Source organism: Onychostoma macrolepis, chromosome 22, assembly GCF_012432095.1.
Source record: "Onychostoma macrolepis isolate SWU-2019 chromosome 22, ASM1243209v1, whole genome shotgun sequence".
Lineage (NCBI taxonomy): Eukaryota > Metazoa > Chordata > Actinopteri > Cypriniformes > Cyprinidae > Onychostoma > Onychostoma macrolepis.
Window position 1 is genome coordinate 36,657,555 of NC_081176.1, and position 23,445 is coordinate 36,680,999.

The following is a 23,445-nucleotide window of genomic DNA, read 5'->3' on the forward strand; positions in this document are numbered from 1 at the left end:
TTATCTATTCTTGTCATTTGTTTATTTCCTATTGATTTTCGTTTAGTTTTTTCCAAATAGAGCTATTCAAGTCATCTGGTGATTTTTTTTTCTTCATAATTGCAAAATATATTGCAGAAAAACAAAATATCGAAATGTGAGTTTTTTTAAATATAGTGCAGCCTTATTACTGTGGTATGCAACTACAACCACAGGTCCTGGACTTGGCAAATGTCTATTGTCCATCTATATGAATTTATTGTTTATTTGCTTTTGTCATTGTGAAGCATCCTTGAGCTTGGGAAAGGCACTGTATAAATTAAACTTATTATTACTGATATTATTACACAAATCTCTGCGTATATCCAAGAAATAAACAGATAAATGAAAAGAACAAGCAGGTCTGTTGGGGATTTGAACCCGTGTCACTGATATTGTTGACCATCGCTTGACCACTAGACTACTGATGAACTTTACCTGAAACACCCAGAAGAAGCTTTTCCTGCAGCGTGTTCACGAGAGAGAAGCTCTTCGTTCATCTCTCCTCACAATAATAAAGATAATCATTGTTTTGAGGTGACTGTTAGATATGATGATCTAGTGCTGGATTTGTTTATTATTGTTCAAATCCTGATCTTATACACCTGCCTAGTTTTTATAATGAACACGACTGACAGTGATCACACTGCACTTTAATGTGGAAAACACTGAAAACCTTTTGATAATTTAATAAACCCAATAATAAACCCATAATAATAAACCCAACCCCACATATAAATTATTAGTATTATTTATAATAAAAAAGAAATCACTTAAATTTTCACTGTAGAAGCAAGAAAGACTTTTTGAAGTCATTTGGAATTATAAATCAAAGCACTATCATATTATTAATGTCACTATTAGTCCTGCATAGATTCAGTCTTCCACATATTCTGTAGCTTATTGTGAATATATTCCATCAGTTCTGGACACTGAAAAGCTAAACTGCAGTTTATTTCTGCATTTGGAAATTAATGTTGTGAATCAGGGCTTGTTCTCTGCAGTCATTCACAGAAATGTGTCATCTGAGTTTGCAAAATCAAAAGGCTAACATTTAAGTAAGGGATAATCAAAGGCTAGCCGTGCATTAAAGGATTTTAATGCACGACGTGGAGGCAAAGAACCACCCGACGCGAAGCGGAGATTATCCTGCTTATTCCATGGTCATTTGCCAAGTTATAGACAAGTTAAAACTTGTCTTGCTCTTTGCAGCGCAATATTTGAACGAATGGGTAAAAATGACAGTTATTTTCGTCAGTCACGGCTCGTTAGCGCTAGCATTCTGCTAGCTTCAAATCAGACACAGAGATGAAATAGTGCAGTAAGACCACATTTATTTGTATTTATAGCATGTATTTCAATTAATTATTGATCGATCGAGAGAGAAAATAAATCTCTCAACTGTCAATAACGGACGCATTCAGCGGTTGCATGGAGATCGTTTATCCTGCACTCATTAAAGGAGACAAAAGAAAAGCATTTAAACAGACACTGTTACATGAACATCCTGAATCTCTTTATGTTGATATGACATCTCAAGAAAAGAGGACAAACTTGATCTTCTATACAGAGAGGAACCACATATGGAAAAGAGTTATTAGTGAACATTTCCCCCACACTAAGAAGAAGGGAATCTGTAAAGGAAGTCAGATCTGACCACTCTTCCCATTTCTAATCCATCAATCTGTACAACAGTGGAACGGTCTTAATTCAAGGGAATGAAGCTAGTCTCCAAGCTTTTGAAAAATCATTTCCCCTTTTAAAGCAGACAGTTGAGGAGGAAACACCTTGCAGTGTTAAAGACGAATCTGAAGATGAGAATGAACTGCTGCCCTGCTCTCCGGTCAGCACACCTCCGGTCACATCTGATGAACTGATGACTGAGCAGGCACACATGCGTCCAGTTATCTCCGGTGTCTTCCTGAGAAAATGGCTCTTCTTGTAACGGGGCTGACGAGACGAGAGGCGTGCGGATCCATGTGCAGGCTTTTATTAGGCAGAGACGTGGTCATAACAGGCAGGGTCAAACAATGGCAAACAGGTATTGCAGGGACAAGACAAAGAGTAAAACTTAGGGCAAGCGTGGGTCGACGATCAGCGAACAGTATCCAAAGGGGCGAGACAGGAGAGGTAATCCAACAACGTCAGCGATAGTCCAGGCAGGGGGAAACACAATCCAACAAAGGCAAGGCAAGGCAAGGCTAGGCTAGGCTAGGCTAGGCAAGGAAAACTAACAGGCTCTGTAGGGCAGCAGTAGTGCATACGATACTCGGCACTGAGGCAGAGAAAGTCCATGGCTAAATACTGTGTGCAAATGGGAATCAGCTGTGTGTGATCAGTGCAAGGAGCTGTGTGTCGTTAGTGCAAAGAATGATGGGAAATGGAGTCCATGTGATGTGTGGTGTGAAAGTCCATGTGGTGAGCGGGTGACCTCTAGTGGTGAGTGAACGGAAGTGCAGACTGGATTCGTGACAGAGCCCCCTAGGCGGCTTCCAGGCGCTCCACACAGTCTATGATCCAGGAGGGAGGTGGAGCGGAGGCGGAACAGGGGGAGGGATGGAGGGCCAGGTCCTTGTGGCAAGGGAGTGATCTGGGACCGAGGTAGAGCCGGCAGAGCAGGAAGCCAGGGCAGAGTGGACGGGACTGGAGCCCACCAGGGCGGAGCCGGCGGGACTGGAGCCCACCAGGCGGAGCCGACAGAACACGAGCCCACCAGGGCGGACCAGACGGAGGTTGAGCCCACCAGGGCGGAGCCGACAGAACACGAGCCCACCAGGGCGGACCAGACGGAGGTTGAGCCCACCAGGGCGGACCAGACGACCACCAGAGCCAGATAGTGGACCACCACAGCGGAGTGGGTGGAACAGGTGGAGCAGAAGACCACCAGAGCGGAGCAGACGGACCCGAAGACCACCACGGTGGCGCAGATAGAGCAGGAGCCCACCACGATGGAGCAGGAACCCACAGCAGAGCCTGGGACCTAGGGAGGAAGGAGACACAGGGAGAAGACAGAACATGCACAGACACAAGGACTGGGGTAGGGAACACAGGAAGTTCATGGTCGTTCTTATAGCAGTGACAGAACAGAGCGAGTTCATTGACAGCCTCCATAGCCGTGACAGGACAGAACGAGAGTTCATTGACGGCCTCCATAGCCGTGACAGGACAGAACGAGAGTTCATTGACGGCCTCCATAGCCGTGACAGGACAGAACGAGAGTTCATTGATGGCCTCCATAGCCGTGACAGGACAGAACGAGAGTTCATTGACGGCCTCCCTAGCCGTGACAGGACAGAACGAGAGTTTATTGACAGCTACTGCTGACACCTCTGGAGGTTCTGCGGCGGCCGCCGCCACCTCTGGAGGTTCTACAGTGGTAAACACAGGACACAGGGAAAGTTCAGTAATGGTCTCTTCGACCGTAACACAACAGGTTGAGAGTACATTACTGGGCGCCACCACCATACAAGGGGCCGAAGTGAGCACCGCTGCGTCGGGAGGTTCTGCAGCATGTACCGCCACCTCTGGAGAAACTGCAGCGGGCACCATCACTTCAGGGAACACAGCAGTGAGCGCCACTACCTCAGGAGGTTCTGCAGCGTCAGCCGCCACCTCTAGAGACATCATAGTGGACGCCGCCACCTCTGGGAGTTCTGTGGTGGTGTATGCAGCCCAAACACACCAAAATGCGATCCCCATCAGGGGAAGTGTTTCAGACAGGGGAATCAGTTCAGGAACAGGAGGGTTAGAGTGAGTGAGTTTGGGGATACCAGCTGTGCGTGCAGACACCAGCGGTGAATCCCTCACACTGGATATCAGACTGGGATAATGAAAGACTGACCTTGATGATCTGAGTGTGTCAGCCCGGACGTGACCCGACTCTGGAAGGTCAGCGGAGACGTGACGCTGTGACTCTGGAAGGTCAGCGGAGACGTGACGCTGTGACTCTGGAAGGTCAGCGGAGACGTGACGCTGTGACTCTGGAAGGTCAGCGGAGACGTGACGCTGTGACTCTGGACGAACAGCTGTGTCATGCTGCTGTGACTCTGGACGAGCAGCTGTGTCATGCTGCTGTGACTCTGGACGAGCAGCTGTGTCATGCTGCTGTGACTCTGGACGAGCAGCTGTGTCGTGACTTGACTTTAGGAGATCAGCTGAGACGTGACCTGACTTTAGGAGATCAGCTGAGACGTGCTGAGACTCTGGACGGACAGCTGTGACGTGCTGAGACTCTGGACGGACAGCTGTGACGTGCTGTGACTCTGGACGGACAGCTGTGACGTGCTGTGACTCTGGACGGACAGCTGTGACGTGCTGTGACTCTGGACGGACAGCTGAGACGTGCTGTGACTCTGGACGGACAGCTGAGAGGTGACTCGGTTGATGACGACCAACTGTGATTGGACTGGGCTCTTTAACAGCAACTGTGACTTGACTTCGCTCATGAAGATCAGCTCTGACTTGGCTTGACTCATGAAGATTAGCTTTGACTTGGCTTGATTCGTGACGATCAACGGTGACTTGACTTAACTCATGAAGATCAGCTCTGACTTGGCTTGACTCATGAAGATTAGCTTTGACTTGGCTTGATTCGTGACGATCAACGGTGACTTGACTTAGCTTGTGAAGATTAGCTTTGACTTGGCTTGATTCGTGGCGATCAACGGTGACTTGACTTAGCTCATGAAGATCAGCTGTGTCTTGGCTTGATTCGTGACAATCAGTGGTGACTTGACGAGGTGTTGTTGTGGCTGCCATTTTAGTCACAAACGCGGTGTTATTTTCCTCCTCCGCAACACCCACAGTAAATGAAGAGCCAACATATAACAGAGCATAATCTAAAAACTGACTGAGTGAAGAACGTGGACCCTTACAAATAAGCTCTGATTTTAGTGGCTGATTAATGCTGTCACAGAAAAAGTCTATCAGGGCACAGTCTGGCAGATCAGAAAAATAAGCGACATTTAAATACTCTTGCACATAGTCCTCGAGCGATCGCGTGCCCTGCTCGAGGGCTAATAATAGGCTAGCCACATTCATACCTGGCCAATGTCCGCGTGAAAAGCCGCTGGATCCTTGTGTGGCCGAGTATTCTGTAACGGGGCTGACGAGATGAGAGGCGTGCGGATCCATGTGCAGGCTTTTATTAGGCAGAGACGTGGTCATAACAGGCAGGGTCAAACAATGGCAAACAGGTATTGCAGGGACAAGACAAAGAGTAAAACTTAGGGCAAGCGTGGGTCGACGATCAGCGAACAGTATCCAAAGGGGCGAGACAGGAGAGGTAATCCAACAACGTCAGCGATAGACCAGGCAGGGGAAAACACAATCCAACAAAGGCAAGGCAAGGCAAGGCAAGGCAAGGCTAGGCTAGGCTAGGCTAGGCAAACTAACAGGCTCTGTAGGGCAGCGGTAGTGCATACGATACTCGGCACTGAGGCAGAGAAAGTCCATGGCTAAATACTGTGTGCAAATGGGAATCAGCTGTGTGTGATCAGTGCAAGGAGCTGTGTGTCGTTAGTGCAAAGAATGATGGGAAATGGAGTCCATGTGATGTGTGGTGTGAAAGTCCATGTGGTGAGCGGGTGACCTCTAGTGGTGAGTGAACGGAAGTGCAGACTGGATTCGTGACAGAGCCCCCCCCCCTAAGAGCGGCTTCCAGACGCTCCACACAGTCTATGATCCAGGAGGGAGGTGGAGCGGAGGCGGAACAGGGGGAGGGATGGAGGGCCAGGTCCTTGTGGCAAGGGAGTGATCTGGGACCGAGGTAGAGCCGGCAGAGCAGGAAGCCAGGGCAGAGTGGACGGGACTGGAGCCCACCAGGGCGGAGCCGACGGGACTGGAGCCCACCAGGGCGGAGCCGACAGAACACGAGCCCACCAGGGCGGACCAGACGGAGGTTGAGCCCACCAGGGCGGAGCCGACAGAACACGAGCCCACCAGGGCGGACCAGACGACCACCAGAGCCAGATAGTGGACCACCACAGCGGAGCGGGTGGAACAGGTGGAGCAGAAGACCACCAGAGTGGAGCAGACGGACCCGAAGACCACCACGGTGGCGCAGATAGAGCAGGAGCCCACCACGATGGAGCAGGAACCCACAGCAGAGCCTGGGACCTAGGGAGGAAGGAGACACAGGGAGAAGACAGAACATGCACAGACACAAGGACTGGGGTAGGGAACACAGGAAGTTCATAGGTCGTTCTTATAGCAGTGACAGAACAGAACGAGAGTTCATTGACAGCCTCCATAGCCGTGACAGGACAGAACGAGAGTTCATTGACGGCCTCCATAGCCGTGACAGGACAGAACGAGAGTTCATTGACGGCCTCCATAGCCGTGACAGGACAGAACGAGAGTTCATTGATGGCCTCCATAGCCGTGACAGGACAGAACGAGAGTTCATTGACGGCCTCCCTATTGCAGGGACAAGACAAAGAGTAAAACTTAGGGCAAGCGTGGGTCGACGATCAGCGAACAGTATCCAAAGGGGCGAGACAGGAGAGGTAATCCAACAACGTCAGCGATAGACCAGGCAGGGGAAAACACAATCCAACAAAGGCAAGGCAAGGCAAGGCAAGGCTAGGCTAGGCTAGGCTAGGCAAACTAACAGGCTCTGTAGGGCAGCGGTAGTGCATACGATACTCGGCACTGAGGCAGAGAAAGTCCATGGCTAAATACTGTGTGCAAATGGGAATCAGCTGTGTGTGATCAGTGCAAGGAGCTGTGTGTCGTTAGTGCAAAGAATGATGGGAAATGGAGTCCATGTGATGTGTGGTGTGAAAGTCCATGTGGTGAGCGGGTGACCTCTAGTGGTGAGTGAACGGAAGTGCAGACTGGATTCGTGACACTTCTAGAGATGGAGGTGTCAGAATTAAAGCAGCTAATCCTGAGCCGCCCAGATGAATTTGCCATCAATAACCTTAAGGCTGAAATTAAGGAATTGCACAAAAATGAAAGAAAGAGGACTCAATACAGAGAGAAAGAAAGTTCACGGAAAACATCCACGAGTTAAAAGAAAAGCTGAAAGAACAGACTGCAATGTGTTTACAGCTGAAAAACAGGGAAAGTGAATCTCCCAGCAACAGCTGCTCCGAGAGTAGTTCACAACTCCATCATGAAGTGACGTCACACAGCTCCTCCAGACACAGTGAAGGAGCGCACTCACACACCGCCGCCGTCCCACAGAACACCAGCCCCTCCGGCCTCAGTAGTTCTTCTGATGGACTCGATCGGAAACAACATTGAACCCCAGACAGTTCTAGCGCTCCACTGCAGAAACACTAAACGTGTTCATGAACTGCTCACTAGTGATGATCTCTGAATCAGGATGGAGTCAGGATTTTTGCCAAAGCTATCAAAGATGTTGCTCTTGGACGCTTCCCAACAACCGGCTATAAAGGAGCAAAAAGAAATGTGAGAATGCAACCGTTCGAGCCATCTGGACCTTCATCTCCTCAAGACCACCACAAGACCTTCACAGACTACCCATGACTTCAGGCTGGTCTCACAGACAGCAAGAGAGGCAGCCGTACACTGAAGGCCCGTCCCAGCAGAGACCCAGCTACGCTCAGGTACTATCACAGCAGACACCTTCAGCAGCAGCGGTTTAGGAACTGTCCATTAGTGATGTGGGAGAAATTAAACCACTGCTAAACCTTCTGCAACAAAATGCTCAGCTGAAATCTACAATGATTGATCACAACAATGATTATTTTTTGAGTATTTTTTATTAGTTTTAGTCACTATTCACAATGATTTATTTTAATCAGTTTGACTACCTTATTACTTGCTCTATTATTATTATTACTTTGTTATTTTGTTTTGTTTTGTTTTATTTTAATATTCATTTTATTTTATTTATAAAAAAGTATTTTATTTTTTTTCTTTTGGGTTTTGCCTCCAGATAAACAGCAGTACTAGTTAATCGCCGATCATATACAAATTTTAAATATTAGCTTTTGGAATATTCAGGGTCTAAAAAGCACAAACACAGATTTTTTAAATAGCATCACAAACGTTGACATTAAGGCTGTGCGATTTGGGGAAAATATCTAATTGCGATTTTTTTGACAGATATTGCGATTGCGATTTGATTTGCGATTTTAATTTTGCAAAGTCAAGCTTCAGCTCAATAATGTCAATAGTGTGCGGCACAGTATGGGTATTGTTCTCTGCTGAAAAAAACAATAGAAACCATCACAGAAATTCTTATGGTTTCCATTAAAACCATTACAAAATTATTTTTTGTAGTGTGTTTTGGGCATTATTGCAATAGGAATTACTGTTGTTCTATTGGTTCCCATCTGCCAGATTACATCCCACCAATAGAATCCATCAAATGCCAGTAGACACCATTATATTAAAACCAATACAATTCCCAATATAACCCTTTATAATTATAACCCATTACATTTTCTATTGTGTTTTGGGAGGGGTTCTATTGTTTTTCCAGCAGGGAAGATTATAATGGTATTACTACTAGAATTTACTTAATTACTGAATTTCACCAGAAAGATTTGTTTATTTTGTGTAAATAAAAAACTGTATTACTTTAGTCAATTATTCAAGTATTACATAGGTTACATAGGCTGATTTATTCATTTTTAAGTATCTGGGATTTTAAGAACAAGTGGAAAATGTGCTAAATGTTTCATTTCATCCAAATGAAATTAGCAAAGCAGTTAGACTGAATTCACATTTGTTTCAAACACGGAGCCAGGCGCCAGCTGACACAGGTTGCGCGCGTGCGTCAAGCCTTGTCCATACTGCCAGATGCACTCGTGCGGAGGCGCAAGACGAAACAGTCTGCGTGTGTGCGGCAAGTGTAAAAGGCTCGTGCGTGAGATGCGGGATCCGCGTGAGGCAGAGAGGAGCGAGTATGAGAAGCATTCAGAGACACAGGCTGTGTGTGCGGTCTACTGAATTGGGAATAGCGAACATGCATCATAAACTTATTTCAAATTAGAATCTATTGGGGAGATAAAATGTGTAAGATAATGTTCATGTACTAATAAAAACAAATAAGAAAATGTATATTTTACTCTCCAGTACTAAAAGCAGAACCGATAATGGAGCTCTTTTGCATTGTGGCACAACTCTTGCAAATTAACCTTTTTTGTTCAGTGTCTGTCATTTCGAAGCCGAAGTAATCTCATATTACATAAAATTTTCTTTAGTATTACTTTGCCTGACTATTGATCTGACCTTGTAGATGCCATAATCTCACTCGCTCATGCTTTATATATTATTTTTGCGCCACTCAAGGCTGGCAGTCATGCATTTGCGTTTGATCTGGAACAGAGAATATCGCGTCCACATCGCAGGCTTTGCGATTAGTAAAAATTGCGGTTCGATTTCGATTAATCTCACAGCCCTAGTTGACATCCTAATTCTCACAGAAACATGGTGTGATCAGATGTGTCCACTCAGTGTCCAGCAACGTGGTAGAGATTCTGGAGGTTTAGTCATATGGATAAATGACCTTACCCCTTTCACATCACCAGTACAGCAAGACAGAAATCACATTTGGTTAAAACTGGATAAAAGCTTTGGAGTTCTAGATAAAGACTAGCGGTGCTCCGGTCAGGATTTTTGAGGCCGATCACAGAAAGCAGTATCTGCCGATCCGATCACCGATACCAATCTATTTAAAGCCTTCTTTTTATTACACGATACGCAAGCGGTGCAGAAGCAGCACTGACTGTGCTTTCACACAGGAGTCTGCAACTGATCCGTGGCGGTTTACCACAAACATTTACATTATTTTCATTTCAAATCCGAACATTGTCACTGAAAATACTTTTTCAGCATTGTGATTATTATTTTTACACAGTACAGTAATACAATCTTTCTTAGATGTATTTAAACAATAAATATAAGCAAAGCAACACATTATTCAATGCTTTTTACTTTTGCATTTACTTCTAGATTTATATATTAAGTTGCTCAAGTGGCAAAACATTTAAACTACTTTTCTTACGTTATCACAGACTTACCATTGACAGAAACAGTCAGATCTACTGCCTTTCCTTTTGCATTTAAATCTTTCTTACAAGCAATCCTGCGGTTCACAAAGAACTTTGTTTTTCTACCTCCAAGAGTACCATTTATTATTGCCTTGTTTATCTAAAAGTGCTCTTTCCCTTTAAACCTAGCCAAAAAGCCTTACGTGTTGACTGTGAAACACAGTAGACTTTAATTATAAGCATTTATGGTGTTATTGTTATTATTACATTTTCGTGTCAATCCATGTTCATATTTACTGCAAACAATGCGCTGTTACTTTAATTCAGCGCCTGCAGTGGGGACGATCTCTGCTCCGCTGCAGACGCACCGCTCCTGGAATGCACCGCCGGACCGCAGCCACTGCAAACGGATGTGAACCTGTGTGGTGTGTGTGTGCACGCGCGCACTGCAAATTACATTATAAGTTATTTCATGAAAAAATATGAATTATACCTCTCCTTCAGCATTATAATTATTTCACCCGCTGCATGTCGTGCCAAATCTCTCAAGCCAGGCGCATCATCAGCTAGAGATCGGCCTTTTTAGAGATCGCCGATCAAACATCCCCAAGCGATTATCGGCCGATAGTGATCGGTAATTGATCAATCGGAGCACCCCTAATAAAGACCTTTTTATCTGTGGAGTTTATATTCCTCCATCAGATTCCCCATACTACGACCACGAAGTATTTCACACTTTACAGGGAGAAACTAATCAATATCAAACTCTGGGGAAAATTTTACTATGCAGAGATCTAAATGCTGGAACTGGTTCAGAATTAGACTATATTGATAACTCGGGAGATAAACATCTGTTCACACATTTACCCCAAGATCTCTTCAGTACTCTACCTAGAAGAAATAACCAGGATACTGGAGTCAACAGGCAGGGGAAAGAGGTAGCCCACCTTTGTCAAACTTTAGGTCTTTATATCCTCAATGGTAGAATCAAAGGAGATTCCTGTGGACAATTCACCTATAGCTCAAGTCTCGGCAACAGTGTTGTAGATTATACCAAGCGGCAACCTCCCGCTCTCTCTCTTGAAACCAACACGGAAGTGACTAAAACTGCAATTCATCGACTGGCCGCTGGAGGCTGGCTCCAAAAGGGAGTCAATCACATAGACTCTCCATGTTAAAATGCCCAACTTTACAGCAGAAAAAAACATGTTTACAGCCTGGTACAAAAAATTATTTTGGTCTATATAGCTAATGTTGCCCTTCGTGACAACTGTGAGGGGGGTGAATTTTTTTATAACTCATCCGTTTAAATTATATTAAGCCTTAAAGTTCTGCATAATTAAGGGCGTGGCCACTTGAGAGACAGGTGGACGGCTGCTCTGCTCCAGAGTGAAACTCGCTAGAGTGTGAAACTTAGAAAACTGGCTTTAAAGATTTGTATTTGTACAGAAAAAATTATTATAGGTAGGACACTGGGAATCTGGCAATTAGATGTTTTAATGAAAATGATCTCAAACTTGATTTTTACGTCTATATTGATATTGTACTCTGCTTTTGCACTGTCTGCAAAAAGTGAGATGTCACGCTAAGGCAAAAGACAGTAACTTCCACATTATAAACAATATTTGGATGCTGATCACCATTTACAGAATCATTATAGTAACATCTGGATAAAATCTAGTGATCATTGGCTATAACATCTAGAAATGTGATTCTTTTTATCTTTCTGACCATAACAACCAGACAAAGTTAAACACGAGTGGATACCGTTTTGCAGACAATTTATTTGCAATGTTCGCTAACATTAAAGGATATACTTAGCCTATTGCTTTTACATCAAACTGAATGAAAATAGCTTAACCTATAAGAACGACTTGTGGATTGATGTGAACGCCAGCAGGAATAATGCTCCGACCCAGCTAACACACGACGTAACAGTTACGTAATTTATTCGTAATTTTTGGTAATTTAATGACTTACCAACAGACAACGTTACCACAACGTCGTATGCTCGTATTTCCATTACCAACCCATTACTAACTCACAACGTCGTCAGTACGTCCTCATAACATAACAAGATAACCAAAAACGTCCCAGACAGGTCCTCTATTCGTAATAATTTGGTAATTTCATGACTTACTGGCAACGTAACTGCAACGTCACTAGCCCATAATTTAATTACCAGAACATGTCGCTGTGTGCGCGTTTTTAGTCTGCAACGTCTTACGCCATAATTTAATTAAACTGCATTTCTTTTAAAGATTTTATTGCTATGCGGTACGTTTGTGAGAAAACGTAATTTTACAAAAAGTAACAAATATTTATCCATTTGCTATAAACAATTTTGACTTTTTTATCAAATTCATTTCCAGGAAAACCCTCCTTAGAGGGAGACATCCCCGCACATTTCATAGATGTACAATGAAAAATACACACACTTTTAGACTTCATGCATCAGACATCTAAAGCTTTCAGCATATTCAACACCCACCTGCAACAGTGCTTTGTAAAACTATTGACACTACTTTGACACTATTGGTCAAAGAATATTTAGGGTTTTCTCCCATTTGTAAAATGCAGTAGGCCTATTAAGACAAAACAAGTGCATAACTGTCCTTATAATATCTACAAGTGATCACAATTCTATCTATGGTTTTTCAACCCGATTAAACATTTGCACACTGGATTGAGACAATAACCAAAATCAGTTATTGACTAATTTTAAATGCATAGGTATCGACTTATCACGTATAAACAGAGTTCATTGTATATGCAAAAATGTTTAAATGAAGTTTACTTAGTTACGTTTACCTATTTCATGCAGAAATGGTGCATAAGACACAGAAACCACAAACCATGAAACACTCTTATTAACATATTTAATTTACCATAACACATCTAGTTCTTCACACCACAAAACTGAAAAAGAAAAAGAAAAACTCAAAGTATAGTCACTGATTTGTGATATGTAATTCTCAAAACACTAAAATACTACAGCCTAAATACTACAGCAGTAGAAGACATTATCAATTAATATGTATTAAAAGGACAGAGGTGAAAAACAGTAAACAAACCAGAACAAATTAATACAAATATTCAAGTTCAAGGGACAATCATGGCCCAAGAATAGAAATTACACAAAATCCGAGGCCTAATATTAAATTTATGTTTTGACTGCGAATGTAATGTCAATAACGCTGGAATTGCTTTAATGTGATGCTGGTCTTTGCTTTTTTTTTGTCCAAAGTTGTGATGCTAGTTTTTGAAACACTGTAAAAAAAATGCACAATTTCAAAACTGTTTTTGTGAACGTTCATAAAATATTGTGCTTGACATTTTCATTCATCTACAGTTTTATTTATTTTATTTTATTTCATTTTTTTTTTTAAATAAATAATCGACTAAACTGCCCAAGTTTCTCTTGTGGCCCCTTAGGAAAATTAATTGCCCACCCCTGGTCTACATGCAAGCAGGCTTTCTAATGAAATAAGGTGGTTGAGTGTTCATTTAAAAAAAAACAAAAAAAACACTTAAACTATAAAAGTGCTGCTTTATCCGACGATCGTGTGCAGTATGATTTAATAATCATTTAATTAGATTAAGTTATTTATTTATGTAATGTTCTAATTTTATATGATTATCTATGTAAATTCTGCGTGACTGTGACGTGTTTTAAATGCGTGCGTGCTGAACACTGGAGCGGAGGGAGTTGTCATGGTAACGGGGCGTCAACACAAGGACTGACCAGCAGGAAGCTCCGTTTCTCGCTGCTGTTTTTACTGTTTTCGGTAAGTTTAGTCCCTAAAATCTCACAAATATTAAATATAACTATTCCTGACTCCTCTCTTGCTTGTATTTGAGTCGCTTCTGGTGAAATTAGTTCATAGAAATGGTTTAGTGTCTCCTTACAAGTCCATTAGCATCTTAGCCGTTTTCAGAGGACAGGCTAACTCCATAGACTGAGCTCTTTTTGAAAGTTTGGGATTTTAATCACATCTTTATGTGTAGATGAGAGGTTTTGACAGTTCTGTAAAAGTTTTACTGGTAATTTTTCAGTGGTTGATTGGAAACAGGCTCATTTATTTAACCTACTGTACCGTTAATCGGTGACGTCACTTACATCAGCGGGACAGTTAACTGAATCTAGTTCAAACGTATTTTGATCTCATGGTCAACAAATATTGATGATAAACCGTTCTGTGATTTCAGAAGAAAAACGAAAACACTGCAACATGGGAGGCTCCAAGATTTCACAATTTCTGAAGGGAGCCGCAGACGGAGAAGTAAGGAACACAAGTGAACAGGTGAAGCTTCTTAATTTTAAGAGGGCTTTGACATCCACAAGTAAGAAGTATGAGCAATATTAAATAAGTAAACCTAGAAGCAAATTATGTTAAAAAAATATTTTCTGTATATTCTTCTTTCTCTTTTCTACATTTCACCTGCTCTAGCTTGGTTCCTTGTAATAAACCTGGCTGGCATTGTATACTAAATATTGTTGTCTCTGTGACAAATTGCTTGTTATATTCCTACATTCTTCCATGTTGATGGCCTGCACCCCAGACTTAGAGCGGACCTCCTGTCGGACAACATCTCCTAGGCACAATGAACCATATGGCTAATGCTCACAAAGGCTCAATTTATTAAAAAAAATGCTGATTTAAAAAAAACAGTAAAAACAGTAATACTGTGAAATATTATTACAAATTAAAATAGCTGTTTTCTGTGTGAATATATTGTAAAATGTAATTTTTTCCTGTGATCAAAGCTGAATTTTCAGCATCATTACTCCAGTCTTCGGTGTCACATGATCCTTCAGAAATTATTCTAATATACTGATTTGCTCCTCAAGACACATTTCTGATTATTATCAATGTTGAAAACAGTTGTGCTGCACAATATTTTTGTGCGTGTTTTTTTTTCTTCAGGATTCTTTGATGAATAGAAATTTCAAAAGAACAGCATTAGTTGAAACAAAACTTTACACTCGTTTTTGATCAATTTAATGCATCCTTGCGGAATAAAACTAGAATTTCCTAATAAAAAATTTATGTAACGTGACAGAAAAAAAAACACGGTAACACCAGTGACATACATTAGACCAAAGATCCTTATTCTTCAGCTATAATTAATAGATGAGACTAAATTGTTACATTCGGCATACATTTGGCATTTAGTGAAAGCAGTTAGTAAAAGAACATAAATGTAAACTGATCTTCACTGGTGTTACCCATAAGGAAGGTAACACCAGTGACAGTAACACCAGTGACAGATTTCATGAAAAATGCATTTTACAAAATGTCTGCTGCAAGATATCAAACCACTTGTTGTCAATCATAGTATACTCACTCACTAAATTAAGTAGTTTAATCCATTTGTATTCTATTTTTTTTACATTTCCCTAACAATAAAGTAGGTCACACCAGTGACTTCAACTAAAAGCCTCATATGAAATCATGAGAAAAAATGAGAAAATTTCTGATAACTGAAAAGATACAGTGCATTAAACATCATAGGCCTTTCTTCAAAGATCTTCAGGAAATGGGAAGAAGGAAGTCAAGTGATGTCATCAGTGTGATTTTTATTTCAAAATAAATGTTTTTTGTTAAACGGTAACACCAGTGACACAACTCCAAATTACATTTTAACATATTCACACAGAAAACATCTCATAACCTTGCACTTCAGTTATATGTGATGAAATAAATAATCTTTTGTCTGAAATAATATGAACAGCAGCTATTCTAATCTTTCTCCTTTTGGTTTCCTGTTTATATCTCGGGATGTCCATCCCAAGGTTACTAGAGATTACACCAGTTCCAGTTTGGATCCAGCCTGGCGTGTGAAGACTTCAGAAGACGCTAGCACTCACAAAGACTTCAGATGATGGCAACTAGATAAACATACAAAGCTGCCAAATAATCCTTATATTGTAATCATTGCCCTAAAAGGTAAGTTTGCAGATTTTCAACCAGCTTTGTATTGTTACAGTGATGGTAATAAATGTAAATGAACAAGGTTTACCTGTTCTCTGAATTACTTGTATCGAGATTTCACCATTTGTGGCCTGTGCTGGCAAAATGAGTCAAAATGAACACATTTTCAAAAATGAGTCACTTTTTTTTAATTACATTCTCCAATAAAAGACCTTCAAAATGATATGCGAGTTGTTAGAATCGGACGAAAAATGACAGCTACTCCCGCTTGAAGTTGATAAAGTCAGCAAAGACCATTTTGAGAAAAACTGATTTAAAGTTTTCTGAAGGTTCCAAAGCAAAATCACCTAGCAACATTAATTCTTTCCACCCAATTCTTTTCTTAATAATCATTACTAGATTAATAAATCACAATTTAGCTATTTTTTATTCTATCTTTGCTGTTATTAATATGAACCAATGCAAAAAAACAATACTATATATATATACACATACATGCATACATACAGGAAAGAAACAAATAATGTATTACTTTTTTCATTTTACATCTAAACAAAAGCATTCAGGTAAGTAAAACAAATAATCAAATGTAAAAATCACTTTAGTGCGTTCATTATGAATAAATTGATTACAAAAGCAGTTCATCAAGAGCAGCGAGTGATTCCCTCTTTTCTTTTATTATTAGATTAGCATTGAGACAGACGGCCTGTATATTAGACCTACTGTACTGCACGGATCTAATATAATGTCACACATCCGATGTTTTTACCCAACATTTCCTCAAACGTTCACTTAAGACATAACAGATTATGTTTGCGTGAATACTTAAATACTGTAATTCTGTGTATATTTATCGGGATCGCACGCCGTCAGAAGCGCCGTTATGAGCTCGCTTCGGATGACAGTCAGCACGAGCGGAGAAAAGGTACTCCTCTCAGAAAACATGCAAATAAAGATATATTTAGATGTTTAAATACTATTTGGAGCATTGAGATCGCTAGAAGAGGGCTTAATGAACAAATTTTTGTGAAAACTTCAAATTCGACCAAAATCGACATCCTTCACTTCTTTTGCCTGTAACTCGAACTTTTGCATGTAAATGTGCATTTCAGACTCATTTTGCCAGCACAGGTCACATTTATTTTTAAGCAAAACTCTGCCAGATGATGCAAAAGGTTTAGGGGGTGATTGTATGCCTCATTTCTTTGTCCTGTGTACTATAACTTTTGAACAGGAACTAATACTCCTTTGACTTGTTTGAGAAGATTTAGATGGAGGGTTTAGCTGTGTTTCTCCCTTCTCCCTATTTTATTAATTTTTTTTATATACTACTACTATTAAATTATTAATCAGTTTGGAAATCTTTTTACCACATTTACTAAAGATCACTTTGGGACTGAGTATGTATTTATGATGCAAATGTAAATTACTGTAAATGAACCTAAAACGCTGTTACATGCCTTTCTCATAAGGTTAGCAATGTTATTTATTATAACAATAATATTATTTAGCAAAGTTATTAATGAGATAATTTAAAAAGGCAATGTAGTGACTTTAAATGACCCACTATGAAAATACAGTTTTATCAATGTGCTTTTAGGGAGGAACTTGTCAACAAATCTACCTCACAGCGCATCAATGAAAGCAGTTTGACAATTACAGACGGGTGTGTTGGATCAGGGTTAGATCTGAATTCTGCAGGTGGGTAGATCTCCAGGAACAGGATTGGGCGGTCCTGTTATATTGGTTATGTATGATGGATTTTGAACTGTACTGTTTTTATTGCAGGTTTTCTGGATTCCCAGTTGAAGACATCAGTACATCAGATGTTGGCCTGGACAGCTGTATCTACAGTACACCACACTGACCTCTCTGCTTTTGCATAGATGGCTGACTACTACCATGTTCTATAGTATTATTGGTATTATGTTCTAAGGTATTATTATAGTAAAACTGAGCACCTGTGACAGTGGAATTTGTAGTTGTAAAGAATAGACACATGCGTATTACAGGTAGTAAATTTAAAGTCACAGAGAAAAGGGTTTTTGTTTTTTTAGGAGTTCCAAATGTTTTTTCTTACTCTTTCTCTTTAACAAACACAACACAACAGTTACATCATTTAAAATGCTGAGGTGCACAAATCATATTCTACAAATAACAAATTAAGAAACTCATGTGAATGAACAAATTCATATCATGAACTAATTTTGCACATTTGCATATATACAGTCATAGTCAGAATTATTGACACCCTTGGTAAATATGAACAAAGAAGCCTGTGAAAAATAAATCTGCATTGTCAATCCTTTTTGATAAAAGATCAAAAAGGGGGTGGGGGGAAGCTCATTAGGAGTATTTTTTCTCTCTAATACACATTGGCCACAGTTAATGGCACCCTTTTATTCAGTACTTTTTGCAATCTCCTTTTGCCACAATAACAGCTCTGAGTCTCTCCTATAATGCTTGGTGAGTTTGGAGCTCACCTGACAAGAGATCTTTGGAGTCGTTGGCCACTCAAACTATCCTCCTCACCTTGTATATAGACAATATAGACACACATCCTCTTCCAGGCAGATCTGTGACATTTTAAACAGTACAAATTTATTTTTACAGGCTTCTTTGATCATATTTACTAAGGGTGCCAATAATTCTGACCACGACTGTAAGAATGAGAACTTATATGTGAGATTTCACATGACATATCAGAATGTGAGATCCCACTTGCACGCTTGATTAGAATTTGAAATTCGATCAAACTGAATAGAATAGAATTGAACTGAATACAATTGGTAAGTGATACCATTAATTGGTCAGGTGTTGATAAAAAAAGATGTGTCTTTAGACATTTTTTGAAAATGGCTAAAGACTCAAAGCTAAAGCTGCTTGAATTGAGATAAGGAGGTCATTCCAACATGAACTTATCTACAAATACCACAGTTAAATTCTGGAAAAATTAAATAGATCCCCGCATTTGTGATTTGAAGAATAGGATTTATGCACCTGCAATGAAGATTTTGAGAAGGTTATGTTGGTTTGTGAGAGAGAAAGAAACAAAATATAATTTTGCAACTCCTAAAACATTTACTTGATGACTGTACTGAAATATTCTCTACAAATACACATTCCATACTGTAGGTGCTCAGTTTTTCTACAATAATTCTAGACACAATAGATGTACTGTATGCAAATATAAAAAAAGGACATAACTGAATATTCAGGGAAAATAAAAGAATTCTTGATAATCTTTAAAATGAGAGAATCACTGACACATTAGGCTTCTTTCTTCGACTGCAGAAAAAACGAAACTATTAAAATGTGCTAAGTGCCCTTGAAAGGTATCATTACGCCGTTTGGAACCGTAAGGCCAGTTTATGAATTGGAGGTAAAGATAATTTGCAACACAACTTAATATAGACTTTTAAACTAGTCATCACCAGTAGGCTACTATGCAATCTCTTGACATTGAACAGTTATAAAATGATTTAGGACAACACTGTGTGAAGACCAAACTTTAGTCGTAGCAAGGTAATTGCGACTTAGTGGCAGCGTAAATAAGTTAACCATAATACGTGACTGCAACGTAATTTGACGACCAAACTTTCGTTGTGACAACGTAACTAGTTACGTTGTGACAACCGGAAAAGTGAAATTCCTGGATACGTTGCTACAACATAACTTTGTGACGTTGTCAGTTAGTAATGAGGACGTTCTGACAACGTTGAGGATCACTGGTTATCTTACGTGGCACATTTTCAGTAGATTCTTATGCCTTCGTTTCTCTTTTTTTTAAAGACTAGCCTTGTAACACTTAACTCTTATTTAAAAGTTAAAATGAAAACGACTAACCTGTTCTTTTGTTGTTTCTTTAGGATCGCTGCCAGTAGACCTACCTGTAGAAATAGAGTTCTATGTTCTGTTCCATTTCTATTAATATAATAATGTGTACTGTTTTCAAAAACAAAATAAAAGAGCTGGATTTGCCTAATTGAGTGTGAGTCCATCATTCATAAAATATTTCGTCTTTATTGGGCAAATGAGGACACAAACTGTCCGCCCTGAAAATGACCAAGTTTGTACCAGCACACGACGTTGTCACAACATCGTGATTACTTACTGGCAACGTCACGAAGTTACGTTGTAGCAACGTATCTGGGAATTTCACTTTTCCAGTTGTCACAACGTAACTAGTTACGTTGTCACAACGAAAGTTTGGTTGTCAAATTATGTTGCAGTTACGTAACAATCACGTATTATGGTTAGCTGGGGAATGATTGTGAATTAAACATCTCCGATGGCGTTCATTGCAATGGATTTTGTCGACTTACAAGAAAAGGAAGGAAAAGGATTTAATTGCGAACAGTTATTGATTTTGTGTGTGATACGCTGTCAGGGCATTTGAGGATCACGTGCAGAAGTGAGCAGCCCCAGACTGACACGGAGTGAATAATCTGCATTATATATAAAAAAAACACTTTAAAGATTATTTACGATTAATTATTGGTGCCAAGTTATCGAATCGTTATTGCTTACAGTGCTTATATGGAGCAGTTTGTTAGATCGCGGTCTCTCTCATTTGTTTGTCTAATGAAGTGCCGACAGATATAGAAGTACACAATAAACGCGGCAGACTTTAATGGACAGTAAAACAAAGGCAGAATACCGTATAACTCCAGGCCGGCACAGTATTGACGAACGAATGCAAACATATGCAGAGCACCGTCACTTATCTGAGCTTTCCAAAACAAAATCAAAGCGCGGTAACTGATGTTATACTGTGTTCTGCCTTGGTTTCTCCGGGGCTTTTCTCCATGATACTTAACACATGATAAATGAGGTCATTAATGTCCCAAAATGATCAATAACTCATTTTCGACCAAAAACAAAGTTATGGTGTTTTGTCTTTGCACGGCAGCACTGCTGTCACTATAGAGGGGCGTCCCGCCTTTTTGCCCATTCTCGATTATCCGGGAGTGACGCGCTTCCAAGATGGCGGCGGTCGGCTCCGCCCACTTTAGGCTTCAAAAACGCTTTACAGAAACCTACGGGTGACGTCACGGACACTACGTCCATTTTTTTTACAGTCTATGATTATGCCATATCAAATATAAGCCCCTCCCATTTCAGTGCACTTACTGTCAAAGCTCAGTCACCCCTGTCTGATCACAGCCAGATCAATCTCTGTATTAAAGGTGAAAACATCAAATCAAGAGAAATTCATAAAAAGCCAATTCATCTACATAAGATCAAAACACCATATAGATGGACTCGTAATGCTGCTGAAACATATATTAAAGTATTGAAGTCTAATGAAATAGTCAATTCCATAACACTGTTTAACAATTCAGCATATGATAATAATAATAAATTTAGCAATTAAACATATTAATGACATTTTTGAAAATATAGCAAAAAAGGCTAATTTAAATATAACTACCACATATAAATACAAAAACGGAGCTAAACAAAAACCTTCTGAAAAGTGGTTTGACCATGACTGTAAAACAATAAGACAAGAGCTACGATTAATTTCAAATCAATCAAAAACACAAAGATCCAGTCAACTCAGAATTACGCTTAAAGCACTCAGAACTTCTGAAACAATACAAAAACACACTGAGACAGAAGAAATTGGATTATTATAACAACACACTTCAGCAGATGGAAAACACAACTGATCAGGGTCAGTTCTGGAGCACTTGGAACAGTCTAAACAATACAAAGCCACAAGAACTAGCCATACAAGATGGTCAGATTTGGAAAGATTATTTTGAGAAGCTCTATACACATCAAACTGACCCTCTGAATAATCCCAACCAGTTAAAAGTCCTTGAAAAATTGACTGCTCTTGAATCATGTGTCAAAAACAAGCAAAATCCACTCGATTATCCAATAACCCAACAAGAACTTAGTGGAAAACTGAAATCCCTCAAATGTAAGAAATCCTGTGGCCCTGACAACATAAAACATGAGATGCTTAAAAACAGCTCTCCTGAGCTTCAGAGCGCACTACTCAAACTTTTTAATTTGACTTTGAGTTCAGGTGTTTTTCCTGAGATCTGGAACACAGGACTCATCTCTCCTATCTATAAAAGAGGAGACAAAACAGATCCTAATAACTACAGAGGGATGTGTGTAACCAGTAATTTGGCAAAAGTGTTTTGCTCTATAATCAACTCTCGGATTTCATCTTTCTTAAAGCAGCACAATGTCATCAGCAGATCTCAAATTGGCTTCCTCCCTAAACATCGAACGACTGACCATATTCACACGCTACACATTAATAAATGAACATGTACACCAAAAGAAAGAGGGAAAAATATTTGCATGCTTCATAGATTTTAAGAAGGCTTTTGACTCCATTTGGCATAATGGATTGTTTTATAAAATCCTTCAAAGTGGCATAGGAGGTAAAATATATGACTTAATTAAAAAAATGTATAACCAAAATAAATGTGCAGTAAAAATTGGACAGCAAAGGACAGACTATTTTTCTCAACAGCGAGGAGTGAGACGACTTTATTTAACATATATATCAATGAACTGGCAGATCTACTCGACCAATCAGACAGTCCAGGACTACAATTATTCCACACAGAAGTCAAATATTTACTGTATGCTGATGACTTGCTAATTCTATCTAAAACACCAGAAGGTCTCCAGAACAACCTTCACATTTTAACTAAATACTGCCACGACTGGAACCTAGAAGTCAACATCCAAAAAACCAAGATTATGATATTTCAGAAAAAAAAACAGACATCTAGAACATAAACATATATTTACTTTAAACAACACCACACTTCAACATGATTTACAATATAATTATCTTGGTCTGGTTTTAACTCCACTGGAAATTTCAATTTGGCGATAAAAACTTTACTTGTAAACTGCACTGCACGCTATTCGAACAAAATTATTCAAAATAGACATTCCACACAGAACGGAGATTAAACTGACTTGGATCTACCTGTACATTAAACAGTTATACTGCATACCTGCCAGCCAATCAGAATCCAGTATTCAGACAGACCACGGAATAAATGAATATATAACACATAGATCATTAAATGACAAAACTTAGGTTGTGTTGTGTTGAATAATTAATGTATGTGTCATGTACAAATTAATTTGATCACAAAGCTGACAGAGTAAATATGTTCAAAGTAAAAAAAATAAAATAAAAAAACTAGACCTATATCACTCATAATATTTCCATTCACAGTAATCCACCTTTTCTCTCATTTTATTTATTTTATGGCATAATGCAAACCTCTTTAAATGTATAATAATGTGAAATACTGGCGAGTGCTGTACAGTAAAGAGTAAACACACTTCAAGCACTGCCTTCACTGTAATAGTTCACTGTAACAGCAGTCAAACAGCTGGAACATAAGCATTTATGATCAATAATTACTGAAGATTAAAGGTTATAATGCTATATTATTAGTGCTACTGATATTACCAGTAATGTGTCATTATTTTATCTTCATTCACAGTGAAAATGTCTGAATTGCAGCTTCACT

General features: G+C 39.9%; 1 protein-coding gene and 1 long non-coding RNA gene across 3 annotated transcripts in view; one reads left to right on the forward strand and one right to left on the reverse strand.

Annotated features, from left to right (window-relative positions):
- Nucleotides 1-23,445, reverse strand: part of LOC131529878 (NACHT, LRR and PYD domains-containing protein 12-like) — an 81,462-nt gene that overhangs the window by 37,724 nt on the left and 20,293 nt on the right. The gene's annotated exons all lie outside the window — the stretch shown is intronic.
- On the forward strand, nt 13,716-19,907 carry LOC131529888 (uncharacterized). The gene is made up of 4 exons (XR_009268244.1): nt 13,716-13,774; nt 14,196-15,937; nt 17,523-17,623; nt 17,711-19,907. It is a non-coding gene; the product is annotated as an uncharacterized LOC131529888 (long non-coding RNA).